Raw genomic sequence first — 15,742 nt, 5'->3', positions numbered from 1 at the left:
TTTATAATGTAAAAAAATATTTTGAATATAATCGTTTTGATAGTTCATGTAGTTATTTATTTATTGTTGTTTATGATGAAGAATGATACAAGTTTTTGTTTTTGATTTCTTTGCTTGAATAATTAGAATTATTAATTTCGAGTATTTTTGGAGTTCCATTTTTATTTTTTAGTTTAATTTCGTGTTAGTTTTATAGTGTATTTTTGTTTTTTAATTGATTTAATAATTTGTTTGAAATAAAATATAAGTTTTAATTCATTATTTTTAATAAATAGATTCATATATAATATGTAATTAGGGTAAAAATAAACTCTTTGTAGTCTATACTCTCTAAAATTTCTTTATCGATAGATATCTGTATAGATGCCGCTATTACTGTTATTATAGTCAACAATATTCTATATGCAATGCTTGCATTTGGGAAATAATCAAGTTCTTTCAAATACTTCAAAACATATATAGGGTTGCTAAATTCTCTGATTTTCAATGTCTCAAATAATTTAAAGTTTCAACATAATTTGATTCATAATGTGATATTCTGATTTCTAAATCAGATTATCTAATTTCTGATAAATAATTAAACAAAAAATATAATCTAATAATTTGCTTTCAGTTTCTGATAAACAATTAACATATTTTGATTTCTAATAATCTAATTTCTATTCAACATTCAAATTTTTAATTCAATTAAACATAGTTTATAATCTGATAAAAACCAACAACTTTGGTTGCAAAGTTATAACTAAACATTATAATTAGTGATCAAAGAATTTGATACATAAATGGATGGAAATAAACTTCGATTTTTTCAATTAAATCCACTAAAAACGTACCATAAATATTTTCTCGAGAAATTGACGATACTGTATTAAATAATGTTTTACAAAATTTGGCAAAAAAATATAAGAATATATTATGATTTTTTTTTCATATTTATATAAACAACTTCAACGACTATTATTGTAATAAATCTTTATTTATAAATTTGTCAAAAATATCATGTTTGTATCGTCGAACGTTTTTTTTTTAAGTTTTGTAATTTTTTTTCAAATTGTTTATCATTAATAAAGTTGGAAAAAATATAAATTAAAAAAAAAACATAAAAAAATAAAGATATATATGTTTTTTTAGGCTAGATGATGTCTGAAGATGTTAGAAGACTCTGGTCCACATCTGCGCCAAGAAGAGGGCGCACAGACATTTTTAGGCCTGCAGTCTTCAAAAAAACAAACGGTCTGCGAAGGCTAATGTCTGCGCATGGTCTGCGCGGCGCAGACAGAAGAGGCCACGCAGATCTGCAGACAAAAAACAAACACTACCTAAAAAACTTTAACCTTATGTAACGCCGCTGACTACTAAGACTGAGAATTCGAGACGCTGATTAAGTGATTATTCATAGAATCGGAGGTGATCGACCGAATGAATGATTGAGTGCTCGTGTATCTTTTTTTTTTGGAAAGGGAACTTCTCTTACGAGGGTTTCCGGGCCAGCTTTTGCGCACCGACTAATCACCCGCTGCAAACATGAGGCTTTGCCTCATGCCCTGGAGTCACTGCAGGCGAACCTCCATGACCACAAGGGCTGAGTAGTGTCAGGATTTAAACATATGTCAATAAGTTATCCACCATATCTTCCACATGCCTTACCAAGCAGGTGATCTATTGGCTTTTGCCTTATTTCTAAATATAGTATAAAAAAGTGGGCCCCTAAAAAATTGGGCCAGATGCCCACTCCCCCAGATCTCTTCAAAACCGACCTTGAGCATTGCGTTTGATTTTCTGTAGGCTACACAAAAATATCATACTTTGCAAAATGAGTTATTTATACCATGTTTTTGTAAAGATTTTAAAGAATCACCTTAAGCTTTTGCCTGATTCTTGAATATAATATCAAAAAGTGGGCCCCTAAAAAAATTGGGCTAGATGCCCCCCCCCCCCCCCCCCCCCCCCCCCCCTAACCGGCCTTGAGCATCACGTTTGATTTCTGTAGGGTACACAAAAAATATCTTACTTTGCAAAATGAGTTCTTTATACCATGTGTTTGTAAAGATTTTAAAGAATCACCCTGTATATTTGATTGATTGGCCTAGTTGGTGTAATTCTCCCATTTTAAATGTTTTCTTTTAATAGCTTGGGGTTCTTGCTTAAATCTTTGTTTTGCTTACTAATGATATTTTGCTTGCCATTCCAAAAAAAATGAAAAACAAACACACACTACATCAGTCTCGCGTGTTTTGCTTTACGGGAAAAAATGTCACTGATCTCTCTCTCTCCATTGGACTTAGGGAGAATGAATATGGAAGCCCAATGTAACACCGAGAATATCATATGATATACATTCATCTGCAATAATGTCTTTGTCCAAGTGGAAAGTATGGTCCAACTTTTTGTAATTTATTATTCAATAATAGTTTCAACATGGGTGTTACAAAACTCAAGTCATAGTGAATCAACTATACAATACAATGTACACTAAAATCGAACACATGAACTAGTGCTCCACTTTTGCTAATCCCCGAGTCTTCTAACACTTCATAAAGGATGCATCATCATCTAAGAATATTCTAAGTCACTTCTCATTCAAACCTGTAGAGCACATATCAACAAAATGATATATGAGACAAACAATTTCTCGTTGGTACAAGAGTTTACCCTTTTTGTCCCACTTTAGACCAATTAGCTATTTTCTATCATAATGATGTTTAAATCCATGTTACTTTACTCCAAACTTACACTAAAAAGTGTTTTAAATATGTATAAAGTTGCTAGAACCTTTTAAATAAATTTCTATTTCGACACATTTGATATTTTTCTTATTTACACATCATACTTTGCCTAAATTCGATTTTGTGAGTTTTAGGATGTTATTTTAGTAGCTTTCCGACTCCAATATGTTTAAAAGTCAATGCTACTGCTTAGATACAAAACATCTCTCATTTTAGTCATTTTTGACCCATTAATTATAGCGTATTTTACATCCTACATTTTCTACATGTTTTGTTGCCAAACGCACCCAAAATTACATAAATATCATTACAAATTGATTTTGCAATCATATACACTCGTATATGCCAAAACGCTAACTTTTAATTTAACCTTTTTTTTGTTACTTTTTAGGCTTAATTAAAAATGAAATCTCCAAAAAAGTCCCAATATTTTGGTTAAGTTTAGACAAAAAGTCCTAGATTTTATTTTGTTAACAAAAAGGTATTGATTATCGGGTTTTTTTTTTTTTTCAAATCAATCATTGTTTACCGGTAAACTATTTTTTACTCGATTACCTTTAAAAAAGTCTCATTATTTGGCATAGTTTATAAAAAACTTCATTTTTTTTATTTCAACTCTTTTAAGCTTTTACTAAAATTATGGTAATTTCTTGGTTAAAATTATGAATAGGAATAAACGTCATTAAACTTTATAAAACTAAGAATTAAAGACCTCCATAACTAGTTATGTGCCATAAAATAGCTTATCTTTTCTAGGATAATTTCGGTCGAAAGACACACTTGTTCTTGGAAATCCAAATACACCACAAAGCCGTAGAAAAAATCACAAGCATAACATCCTTACGAGTCTTAAACCATCTAGTCGCCTTACCACCTCCTCCAAATCTCTATATCACATCATTGCACCACCTTATTCAATATAGCCTTCACAACTTCACAACCCATGAAAGTGTGATTAATTTCTCCAACAATCCTACAAATCGGACACAACAAACTCGACACATCTATACCTCTTCCAAGTAAATTATCTTTAGAAGGAAGACGATTCAACCCCACCCTCCACATAAAGATATGAACTTTAATAGGAACCAAAGAACTCCACTTCGTTTAAGATATCACCTGAGGTAAAATAGCATCGCCAATATCCCAACGTGTATATTTCACCATAAAATCAACTCCATTAACCAAATCCTATGTCCACCTATCAGGGATATTAGAAAACTCATCATTATCTAACATCTCCATCAAAACCACAATGAGTGTACTTAGGTTCCCTTCTCCAACTTCAACTCTAAGCTTGGTTTTCCTGTTTTTCATTAATTGTACAACTGATATTGCTTTCCAAAGGAGCCAATCTATGAAACACATTCTGCAAAGCGTCATCCCCTAACCAAATATCCTTCCAAAACAAAGTGTTTCTACCATCTCTGACCACTTTTTTCAAAGAAGATAATGGGACTATAAGTAATTAACTGTTTCTTATATGAACATATCAGTTGGTTTTCCTTTAACCTAGTTTTAGGTAGATTGTATTAAGGTGTTTAACACATAATTTGAATATCTTATAATACTTGTAACATAGATTTGTATGGGAAATGGATTATATGGACGATGATGAGTTTAAAATGATGCTAACATCAGTGTTTTTTTTGGCAAATAATTGGTTATGGAGGACTTTAATCATTAGTTTTATTGATCTTAATGATGTTTATTCATATTCTTAATTTCAAACAAGAAATTTCAAATTTTTAATGAAAGGGGGAAAAGAGTTGAAATAAAAAATATTAGGGCTTTTTCATAAACTTAGCTAAATAATTAGACTTTTCTAGAGGTAACCAGATAAAAAATAGTTTACCGGTAAAAAAAGGGGTTGATTTGAACTTTTTATTCGGTAATTGAGATTTTTTGTTAACAAAATAAAATTTAGGACTTTTGTCTAAACTGGACCAAAATATTGAAACTTTTTGAGTGATTTCCCTAATTAAAATACTTTTTTTTCCTGACCCAAACTTGTTATTTCTTTTTTTTTCTTCACTTTTGTATGATAATGAACCACAATAATTAAGTTTCAAGCCATTTTCCAAACTCTTATTTTTCATTTTTAAAATAGCCACTTAATGGTTATTTTACAAATTTTAAGCTTTTTGGACCAAACTTAAACTTTTATTCCATATGATTCATTGTTCATTTTTTATTAACTCGTTTTAAGTTAATTTTGTTCAATATAACCAAAAATTTCAAATTTGACAAAAAGTCAACATAAGTTGACTTTTAACAACATCATGAGTTGGTCGGAAGCCTCTTTTAAACCCTTGTAACTCTCACGAATGACCTCCGAATTAGTTGATTCTTTGTCCTCCATCTTCCTCTATGAACCGGCTACATGTTAGGCTCGATAATAAATTGATTTGGATAAATATATATTGAGTCAAGTAACCCTAAATATAGGTACCTAAACAATTTAATTTCCCAAACTTGGAAAATAATGCGTTGCAGCTTTATATAGAATTTTTCTTAACTTTGAACACTTATAACTCTCTCATATAAAGTTGGATTAGGCTAATTCTTTTTTACTAGTGCTCTTTTTTGTCTTGGCTACATCTCATAATCGAAAAACTATTGTTTTGCAATCTATAAAGTGTTAGACTTCTAACGACACATCTTGTTGTTTATTTGCATTCTATCTAAATATAAATTATGGTACAACTTTAACTACATTATTTACCATATTATGTTAGATTAATATTTCTTAAATGAAATGTAATTTAACACCCGTTTTCCAGGATGGATTGATTTAGGTTTCAAGGAGTTAAAATGTCGAATTTTGGAAGAAATGGGGTCTCACGACGTGACCTTTGAGTGGTCACGATGTGAGGAGGGTTAATATGCAAATTTTGTTTTGAACTGATGTCACGACATAAAGGCATAGAGGCCCACGACGTGAGAATTGATGCAACCCAAGCCCATGATCTTTTAGGGTTTCCTTTGTATTTAAGCCCCTCTAAACCTATTTTAGGGTTCATTATCAACCTCCAAACCCTCTTTCACCTCAGAAAACCCTAGCCTTCATTCCTTTCTTGATTCTTGGCGTTTTTGGAGCATTTCTTGGTTTGAATAAGAAGAATAGAATAAAAAGAAGAAGGTGATCTTTTGGAGAGGCTTGCAAGGAATCATCATCATCATCACCTCACATTGTTTCTAGACCCTTGTAAGTGTCAAATCTTCCACCTTTATTGTTGTTTATGGCTAAATCTAAGTTTTGTCCCACTTTTCTCCCTGGCCGAGTAAGTTTGAATGAATGGAAACCATAAAGTTGGGAACGTTATGGGTTATAAGGTCATTAGAGTGTTATGAAGTTCAGATTAGTGAATGGGTGGGTTTTGGAACCTTACATGAAAGTTGGATGATCTTTCCTTTAATATTGATTCAAATGAGATCTAGACATGTATTGGACATACATATCTTAATAGCATCAACTTTCAAGTGTATTATGGAGTAATAAGACCTTATGGAAATATAGAGTAAAAGGCTTAATGGATAAGAAATTAAATCTTTAGATTTTGGCTTCAGACTGTGCTCACGACGTGAGGATTGAATGACCCCGTTTCTGTTAAGCTTCTTGGGGCTCACGACGTGAGAAGGCTACTCACGTCGTGAGGTCAGCTCCAATGCCTTTTCATGTCTAAGTTGGCTGAGTTGAGTCGATATGAGTTAGAATCGGACCGAGTGAGCTCTCACGACGTGACCAAGGGTTGGTTACGACGTGAGGCTGAATAGTTGACATCATGGGATGTTGACTTTTGGCTTGGTTTGACTTTTGGTTAAGTTTTATTTTTAGAATGTAGACTTAGGGTTTACCTTGTGTGGATTGATAAGAGGTGTTAAGCACCCACCATTTGGCAAGCGAGCAGTTAGTTGTGGTCGACGCGATATTAAACTGAGTGTTAGTCGACTTTGTGATTTAGGTGAGTCTCATCACTATACTTATGGGTCAAAGGCACCAATTTCGACCCACTGGATTATGTTATGTATAAAAACTAGGTGGTGACACCTGGTAATTGAATGAAAGACCTGGACATGGCTCTCGACAATTTGTATGCAAGACCAAGGTATGGACCTTGGCAGTTATATGTAGAATGCTAGTTGTTTTTGTGATACTTGCATGGAAGACCAGGAGATAGATCTTGACACTTGTTTTTAAGACTCAGGTTTTTGCCCCCGGCATGGAAATGAAAGACCATGATACGACTCATGGCATAATGGCAACTATAAGACTATGGTTGGCACATACCAATCTCTATTATATGTATGATATGTGGTATTTTGGGGAACTCACTAAGCTTTGTGCTTAGAGTTTCATGTTTATGGTTTCATGTACTTCTGGTTCGAAAAGGAAGGTCCCGGCGTGACTACACAACATCCCCCAATATTTTGTGCATTGATTATTTATGACTTTTACTATGATGTTTAAATGATATAATCACTTTGGTTGGTTTTGGAACAAATCGTTTGTATTGTTTATGGATTTAAAAATGAAAAATTTTACTATGAACTTTTTGGGACATGTAAAACATTATGTTAGAAAAATATTAAAGAGACAAAATAGGTATTTCAATTTGGAAACATAATAACTAGGGTTGTTTGATAGTTGTTAATTGGGAAATCTTTAGAAAAATCCCAATATTTTGGTTTAGTTTAGGCAAAAGTCCCAAATTTATTTTGTTAACAAAAAAAGTCCCGACACCGGATAAAAAAATTCACATCAATCTTTTTTTACCGGTAAACTATTTTTACCTGGTTACGTCCATAAAAGTCTCATTATTTGGCCCAGTTTGTGACACCCCATTTTTACTACTCCCGTAGATTGTAATAGTAAGCATTTATTAAGGAATAGAAAGTGGAAATACATTACTTTTGTGCCCAAATAATCTTCTTCATTATGTAGAAAACATCGATACGATTCTGTATATGTATAGAACGCATAAATCCGACTTCATATGAAGAAGTTATGCGTCTTCGAAGTTTCGCGATTAAACAAACACGACTATGTGCGTCGTAAAATACGAATAAAAAATATATTACTTATTACCCTTAGTGATTTAAACAAAAGTCATAGTAGTCATAAAACCGAGAGCGTACGTACAGAGAACGTCCAAATATAACTTCAGTTGAGGAAGTTATGATTTTTAGCAGTTTCAGCATATCAGTGTGCGACACAGAAACCAAATTTTAGATTGGTCGATTGTTAGGAAAGACAATCTAAACGAGAGTTGAAGATCTCGTTAAAAGGAGTCCTTCGATATAAATTCAGTCAAGAACGAACATCGGACGAGAGATTTCTAATTTAACAGACTTTAACAGTCTAAGTCTGTTAAAAATATAACTTTAAAAATAAAGTTAAAATTAGCCGACGGAGTCTAAATGAAAGTTATAGATCTCGTTGATAACTACGTTTGGATATAAAACCCGTCGAAAACAGAACTCGTATGAAGAAGATATGAATTTTATAAGAAAACGGAATTTATCTCGCGCAGCCGCGCCCACAGAGAGGGTGCAACACACCTCTGACCTCCCATAAGAGCCTGCCACGTGTCACCACCCATCGTCTGCCACATCATCACTACCGACCAAGGGCATGACATGCCCAGACAAAATGAGTGGCGCGACCCCCTTCACAGCCTATAAATACTTCGCTTTTGTTGCTCATTCTTCCACACCTTTCTCCAGAACTCTCTAGAATTTTCTCCTAGCTTTTAACCCTTTACTCCCTAGTTCTCGACCACCTTAGCGAGGCCCTGTGGCATCAAAGAAATGATGATCAGAAGATCTCAGTTTGGAGTTCTGTCCACGTAATTATCCGGTTTCGCTAGAAACTCTATGTAAGTTTGGCTACACTTGTTATGCTTTAAGTGTAACTTATATTTATACCCGTTGTTATGAACTTATAAATAATATTTATCAGTTATTCCAAGTCATTATACTGATTGGTCTCCTTACGGGGATGATGTCTAGGCTGGATTTAGTAAGGTGTTTAAAGTGAGATTTCCAAACAGTATATTCTGTATACCAAACGGACCCTACATCCGATATGATCTTATCTGGTTGTTCCTTACTTGATAGATCTTGATGTAGACATTTAGATTAGTGAGGAATCTAGACTATAAATTATATTCATCAGGATTGTGAATCTAGGCTAAAACTTAGTGTTATACATTTAGGTTTTTGTGAAGTATGAAGGCAAAGTGCTACCCTAACTTCGAGTCACCTACTCGGTCCAAGTGAGTTCTCCCCACCATATTGTATACTAGAATACGTATCCTATGTATATTAGGATATAGTTACTAGGTAGTATGCACTTAAGCAATTAGACTAGGATAGTTAGTTGCCTGTTATGTGGACTGTTGCTATATGTTGATATGTATATGAGGAGTTGAGGGTGGACGAGCCTTGTGCTGAAGGCCAAAAGACTTGGGTGGACTAGCTTTATGTGGAAGGTGTAACATCCCAATTACTTTTAATTCATTTCAAACCTCCAATTGTCATGTCAAAACAACTGAAAGTGTATCATAGTGAACAATATCAGAGTACAATTCCCAAAATCACATAATGTGGAAAACATGGGCGGATGCGGTGCGATCAAGATGGGCCCTTTCCCTTTAAGTCGAAAGTACCTGAAACATAAACTGAAAACCATAAGCACAAATCTTAGTGAGCTCCCCAAAAATACCCCATACCATACATACATAACATTCAAAAACATATTGGGTCTATTTCACCCCCTTCGGTATCTTTCAACCAGTACTGGGTCTATTTCACCACCTTTGGTATCTTTCAACCGGTATTGGGTCTATTTCACCCCTTTCGGTATCTTTCAACCGGTACTAGGTCTATTTCACCCCCTTCGGTATCTTTCAACCGATATCGGGTCTATTTCACTCCCTACAGCTAGCATATAATCGTAACAGTAAGAGTTACAGAGACAACAAACACATACAAGCATAACAAGAAATTGTCACAAAGGCAGCTATCAACCTCTGAACATAATTCAATGGGCCGGCATTGGTGCCTTCAACCCACAAGTATAATGAAGGAGACTCACCTCTCGATCGATAATCAACTACTGATGCTCTCGCGGTCAGCTACACCGGTGCTACACCACACCTAGATAATCATACAAGACAAACCTTTAGTCTACCCGTCAAAACCAAGAGTTGACCAAAAGTCAACTCTGATCAAAAGTCAACGCCTAAGGTCAACGATCAACATTCCCATTAGCTCACCCTCACGTCGTGACCTGCTCTCTGGTCACATCGTGAGAATGGACTCGACCCGACCCCAATCAGTGAGTCGACTCGGTCACAACTCATCCAACCAGATTCCTCAGATCGGGACAACCTCTTTTCTCACATCGTGAGATTCCCATTTCTCATGTCGTGAGACCTATTCTGACCAACTTTGAGCATTAAGCTCTTAGTCCTTTAAGACATTCTTTGGGACCTTCCAGAGGACCTTCCTCAAACCTAAGGACTATAAAAATCGTAGATTTTCAGTCATGCATGTCCAATGCATTACTTAGGTACTAATTAGGTCAAAAGAAAGGTAATAAGGTTAAGACTCATGCTTGGAGTCTAAAACCAACACCAAAACTCGGATCCAAAGCCTCATATACAGAAGATGTCTCAATAATCCATAAAGTTGCCAACTTTATGGATCCCATGCATGCTACAAAACCCAACCATGCAAAGAAATCTCCTAAACCTATATCTAGCATGAAAGAGGCAAAAAGGTAAGAACTTTACGACTTAAAGAGGTCCAAAAGATCAGCAAGACCAAGAGGTAGAAGCTAGATTGCCAAAATGAATCACCACAAGAGTCCTCTTCCACTTCAATGGACCAAAAACCACCAAATAAGCTCTTCAAGGTCACAAACAATGGAAAAAGGTCTCAAGGAGGTCGAATCTAGGGTTTTCAGGAGGCTAGAGAGTGAGAGAGGCTGAGGATGGGCAACCTTAGCTCTCTTATTCCATTAAATACTCGAAAATTAGGATTTTGGGTCATCAGGCCTTGCTCACGTCGTAAGGCCTCATGCTCACGTCATGAGGTTCAATAATGCGGGTCAAATGGTCAATGATCACTCATGTTGTGACCACTATGGCTCATGTCGCGACACTCCTCCCAAAATGTAATAATTAAGTACCTCAAGGATTCAAATGCTACAGTTCTCCCCCATTTGAATCAGACTTCGTCCTCGAAGTCTGCCGCTGCAAATAACTTTGGATATTGTTCCTTCATCTCATCCTCATGCTCTCATGTCCATTCTTCACCCTTTCGGTGTTGTCACTGCACCTTCACCAAACCTACGACCTTGTTCCTCAGGGCCTTCGTCTTCCGTTCAAATATCGCCACTAGTCTCTCAATATAATTCATGCGATCATCCACATGAATATCCTCCAATCGAATCACCACGAAATCGTCAACTAAACATTTATGTAGCTGAGAGACGTGAAACATGCTATGGATCTGACTAAGATCCTCAAGTAGATCCAAGCGATAACAACCCTGCCCACCCGTGCTACAACCTTGAAAGGACCGATATATATATATATAGGAGCCAACTTGCCCCTCTTCCTAAATCGGATGACACCTTTCCTAGGTGACACCTTCAGGAGAACCATATCCCCAACCTGGAATTCCAAGTCTGACCGACATCTATCTGCGTAGCTCTTTTGTCGAATCTACGATGTCTAAAGTCTACCACGAACGTGGTGAATCATCTCAGTCGTCTTGAGTACCACTTCAGTACTCCCCATAACCCACTGACCGACCTCACCCCAACATATCGTGGTCTTACACTTCCTCCCGTAGATCATCTCAAAAGGAGGTCGATCGATGCTGGCATGATAGCTGTTATTATACGAAAATTTCGCTAACGGAAGGTACATATCCCAACTGCTGCCAAAATCCATAATGCATGCCCGCAGCATATCCTCCAAGGTCTGGATAGTCCTCTCACTCTGACCATCAGTCTGTAGGTGAAAAGCCATGCTGAAGTGTAGCCGAGTACTCAACTCCTCGTGGAATTTCTTCCAGAACCTGGAAGTGAACCGGACATTCCTATTAGAGACCATTGAAACCGGCACCACATGACGTGCCTCAACCTCCCGAATGTAGATGTCTGCCAATTTCTCCGCAGAGATACTCTCCTAAATCAGGATAAAATACGTGCTCTTGGTCAGTCGATCCATGATGATCCATATCGAATCCACCCCGCGCACCGTCCGAGGCAATTTGGTGATAAAACCCATCGTAATTTCTTATGGGTTTTGAGCACTAAATCATTCCTATGGTGTAAATGCAAACCCTAAAGCTTTGGATCTAGTCTGTCTAATGAACATGCAATAATCATCCAAAGCCATAAACCCTAGATCTAGCATGTGATAATCAATATTAACATAAGAATAGGGTTTAGATCTTACCTTTGATTGTTATGTAGTAATAACAATCTATTCCTTCTTGTAATTGGCTTCTAAAAGCTTAGAGTCACAAATGTCACTCCTCTAATGGCTCACAAACACCAAGAGCAAGAGGATGAAGAAGGAGAATAGGAGAGGCACTCAAAAGCGTCTAGAAACCCTAAGGAAACTCTTAGCCACGTTTTTGGTGCCCTAGGGGTCCTTAAATAGTGAGGCTATTAGGGTTATCTAACAAGGAAACCCTAATTTGACTGCTTAGGCCCTAAGCAGCCCATGGACTTCCTCCTTAGAGGCCTTGGACGATTTCTAATGGGTTTCCCCATAGAATTCGTCCACTCCTCTAATATGGAGTCCATTAGCCCAATATTCAACTATCACACAATTGATAATTCTAGTCCCCTAAGTTTAATTAATCTTTTTAGCCACAAAATTAATTCTTAATTAATTACTGACTAATATTAATTAAACAATATGATTTCTCCTTTAATATATTATTCTCATAATATATTAATAAATCATAATTAATCCTCTCTCTCTCCATAATTCATCCTATCAAGTTGCTTTGGTGAAGGCAACCCAAAAGGACCATGCACCATCGGGTCAAGTACATACCAAAATAGTTATGGACTTAGAAACTAATCCAACAGTCTCCCACTTGGATAAGTCTAATAACTATTCTGTGTATGACTTCAGATCCTGATCCGCAATCGTAGCTTTCAAAAGCCGTTGTCAACTCTGATCTTATCAGATACGCGTCCTTTAGATAAGGGATCATATATTCCTCCATTCTAAATATCGTATAGACGTGAGACATGGATTGAAATCATTCTCTCAGTCTATGTGTTGTTTCCCGATTTCTGATTTATGACGACTGACTAATTGAACAAATCAAATCAGTCCTGGCCCGGCCGAGCACTTTCCTTTGTCATCACTAAATCATCGAAGGGCCCACAGATATCGCTTTTATCCTACATTGGGTAAAAGGAATGGATAAACTTCGACTCAATGCTCGCTTGTACTCACTCACCGAATCACACACAACAACACGTTTTATAACACCAAGTTACTGGTGCATTTACATATTATCAATGTGTAACCGACTCGCAAGATACAACTCACACATCTCGGTTTCAAGAATATAAGATATTATCGTCTCACCAATCACTCGTGATAAAATCCATGAAGTGATCCAAGTGAGCGTGGGTTTAATCCAATGCTCAAATCATATTCATAAGCACTCATGAACGTTGTAGCAAACCTTTGCTATGTCTAATACACTTTAGACAATCTACAAACCAATTCATGACAATCTTCTTTCATACCTACTTCCAAAGTATGAGCGACTGTGGAACGTTCGAATAATCTTATTATTCAGGAAGTCAAAACATGCAAATTGAAACACAAGAATAATACTAATCTTATATGGCCCCAAACTTTTGAGTATAAATAAAACACTTTTATTTAATCACCATATTGATTACTCATTATTTGTTGTTTCGGGTAATCAATTTCTTACTTGAATTATAACGACAATTGTCCCATGCTCTCAGCATGCACACTATGTTTACTTATGGTCCTTACTTTGTGAAATAGTATAATTGAGTAACATTTTCAATCACACTCATTTTACAATTCCCAATCCTTACCACAAGTGTAAGAATACCAAATTCTTGCCACTTATATAATATGTTAGATTCTAACACTTTATGCAACGGTCCTTTAGTAATATCACGGCACAAAAGTTACCAAGACTCGGCCAATGAAATTACAAAAGGCTCTATTGGAGATTGTTACAAGACAATTCCATAGATGTGAAGTCTCACATTCAAAGTACATTCCTTTGAACATCCTTCTTGCATAAAAGTTTCTAATCTAGACATAAATTCTTAACGTCCAACTCCCAATAAGGAAACATTTCCATATTTGCCATATGACAACTCATTATTAATAGAATCATGTCAATATGGTCCTTCCATTACTATACTTCCAACTGTTCACAAGCGACCAATCCTTGGCGAACCTTAGATTATCTTTGACAGTTGTTTAACTAATTCAGTCAAATCCGATTCTAGTCCTCTTTCCCCCTTAATGCCCTAGGCATTTGGAAAATGTTAGAACGGTCGAATATTACAACAACATGATACTTTACCAGTCTTTTGCTATAATATTTCTATTTCTATTTACCATGTTCTCATGATTCGAACTATGAAGAGGGATGCCGTAATCATAATCGAGTGTGAGAACGCAACAAATATTTCCATATATAGAATTCTCTTACGTTGAATCCTTTCAACATAACATTCATATATCTTTTTGACTAAATTTGATTAAAATTTCTCGATCTAAACCTTTAGATTTGAAACTAAGTATAATATTTTCTCCCTTAATTATAGAAAAACAACTTTTCAACCTATGCAACTTTGCAAAGTGAAACTTTTTTTTCTATAATTAATATTGCTAACTTGCAATAATAATCATGCTCCCACTAACATGATGATTATATTCATACCAGCATAACATTTATGCTCCCACTAGCTTTTACACGTATTCAGAAATCAGTTGGACTTCTAAAAAACAATGCTTATTGAATTTCTTAAGTTCATATTTCCAATACGATGTGCTTTGATAAGCCTTTATCTAAGCTTCTCAAATTCACACACCTTTCCTTAGATAGCTCACATGTGTGTCTAAACTAATTCAGAATTTATATTACTAAGTCCTAAATGTTCAGACTAACTGCCAAATCTCACTATTCGAACTATGAAGAGGGATGCCGTAATCATAATCGAATTTGAGAAGGCAATTTACATAATCGCTATCTCCTTAAAATCTCTCTTAGTGAAAGCGTTTCCTCACAATCATTTTCATGAAGGAGAGAAACCTTATGACACTTAGATTTTATGGTGCATGTGTTCCTATCCATGCAAATTTGTCATAAGCATAATCGTAAGATAATGTTTGTGACAAATTCAACCTCTTATGGACAGAACTTGTTCATTCTTAATTTCTTGCCATCAAGGGTCCCACCATTGCTTCCAAGTTATTTAGCAGCTCACCTATGCCAGTCAATGTATTCTCATTGATCAAGATGTTTGCCCTTATGCATTCAATTGAGAGCTAGTAGAAATCATATGCATAATCACTCAACTGGATTGGCACAGAAATAAAATTTTGTCAACACGATAGGTTACAATCCTCAAGTCGTTGCTAGTGTTTAATAGGTTTACTTCTTGATTTGTTATTGAAACTTTTTCAAGATCTTTAGACTCCCACTGACCTCTTGACATATAAGATTCTCTTATCAAGAAACATTTCTTGACGAAACAAATAATCAAGAGTCAGTGTGTGTCTTTATCAAGACAAACTTACAAACAATTTGGTACTAGTTGGTCTTTGTCTTATCCAAGACATCACAACTTACCAATTTCAAACGTGCAAGAGCAAGAAAACATTTTCCTTCACATTTGATGAGTGTGTTAAATTTCTTAAGATGATGTCACTCAAATCACAATTTTGGAGTACGAATCTAAAACTTGATTTTGG

This window comes from Lactuca virosa, chromosome 5, assembly GCF_052849685.1.
Source record: "Lactuca virosa cultivar CGN04683 chromosome 5, Lactuca_virosa_CGN04683_v6, whole genome shotgun sequence".
In the NCBI taxonomy this organism is placed as follows: domain Eukaryota; kingdom Viridiplantae; phylum Streptophyta; class Magnoliopsida; order Asterales; family Asteraceae; genus Lactuca; species Lactuca virosa.
Note: the sequence above shows the minus strand (reverse complement) of the source record.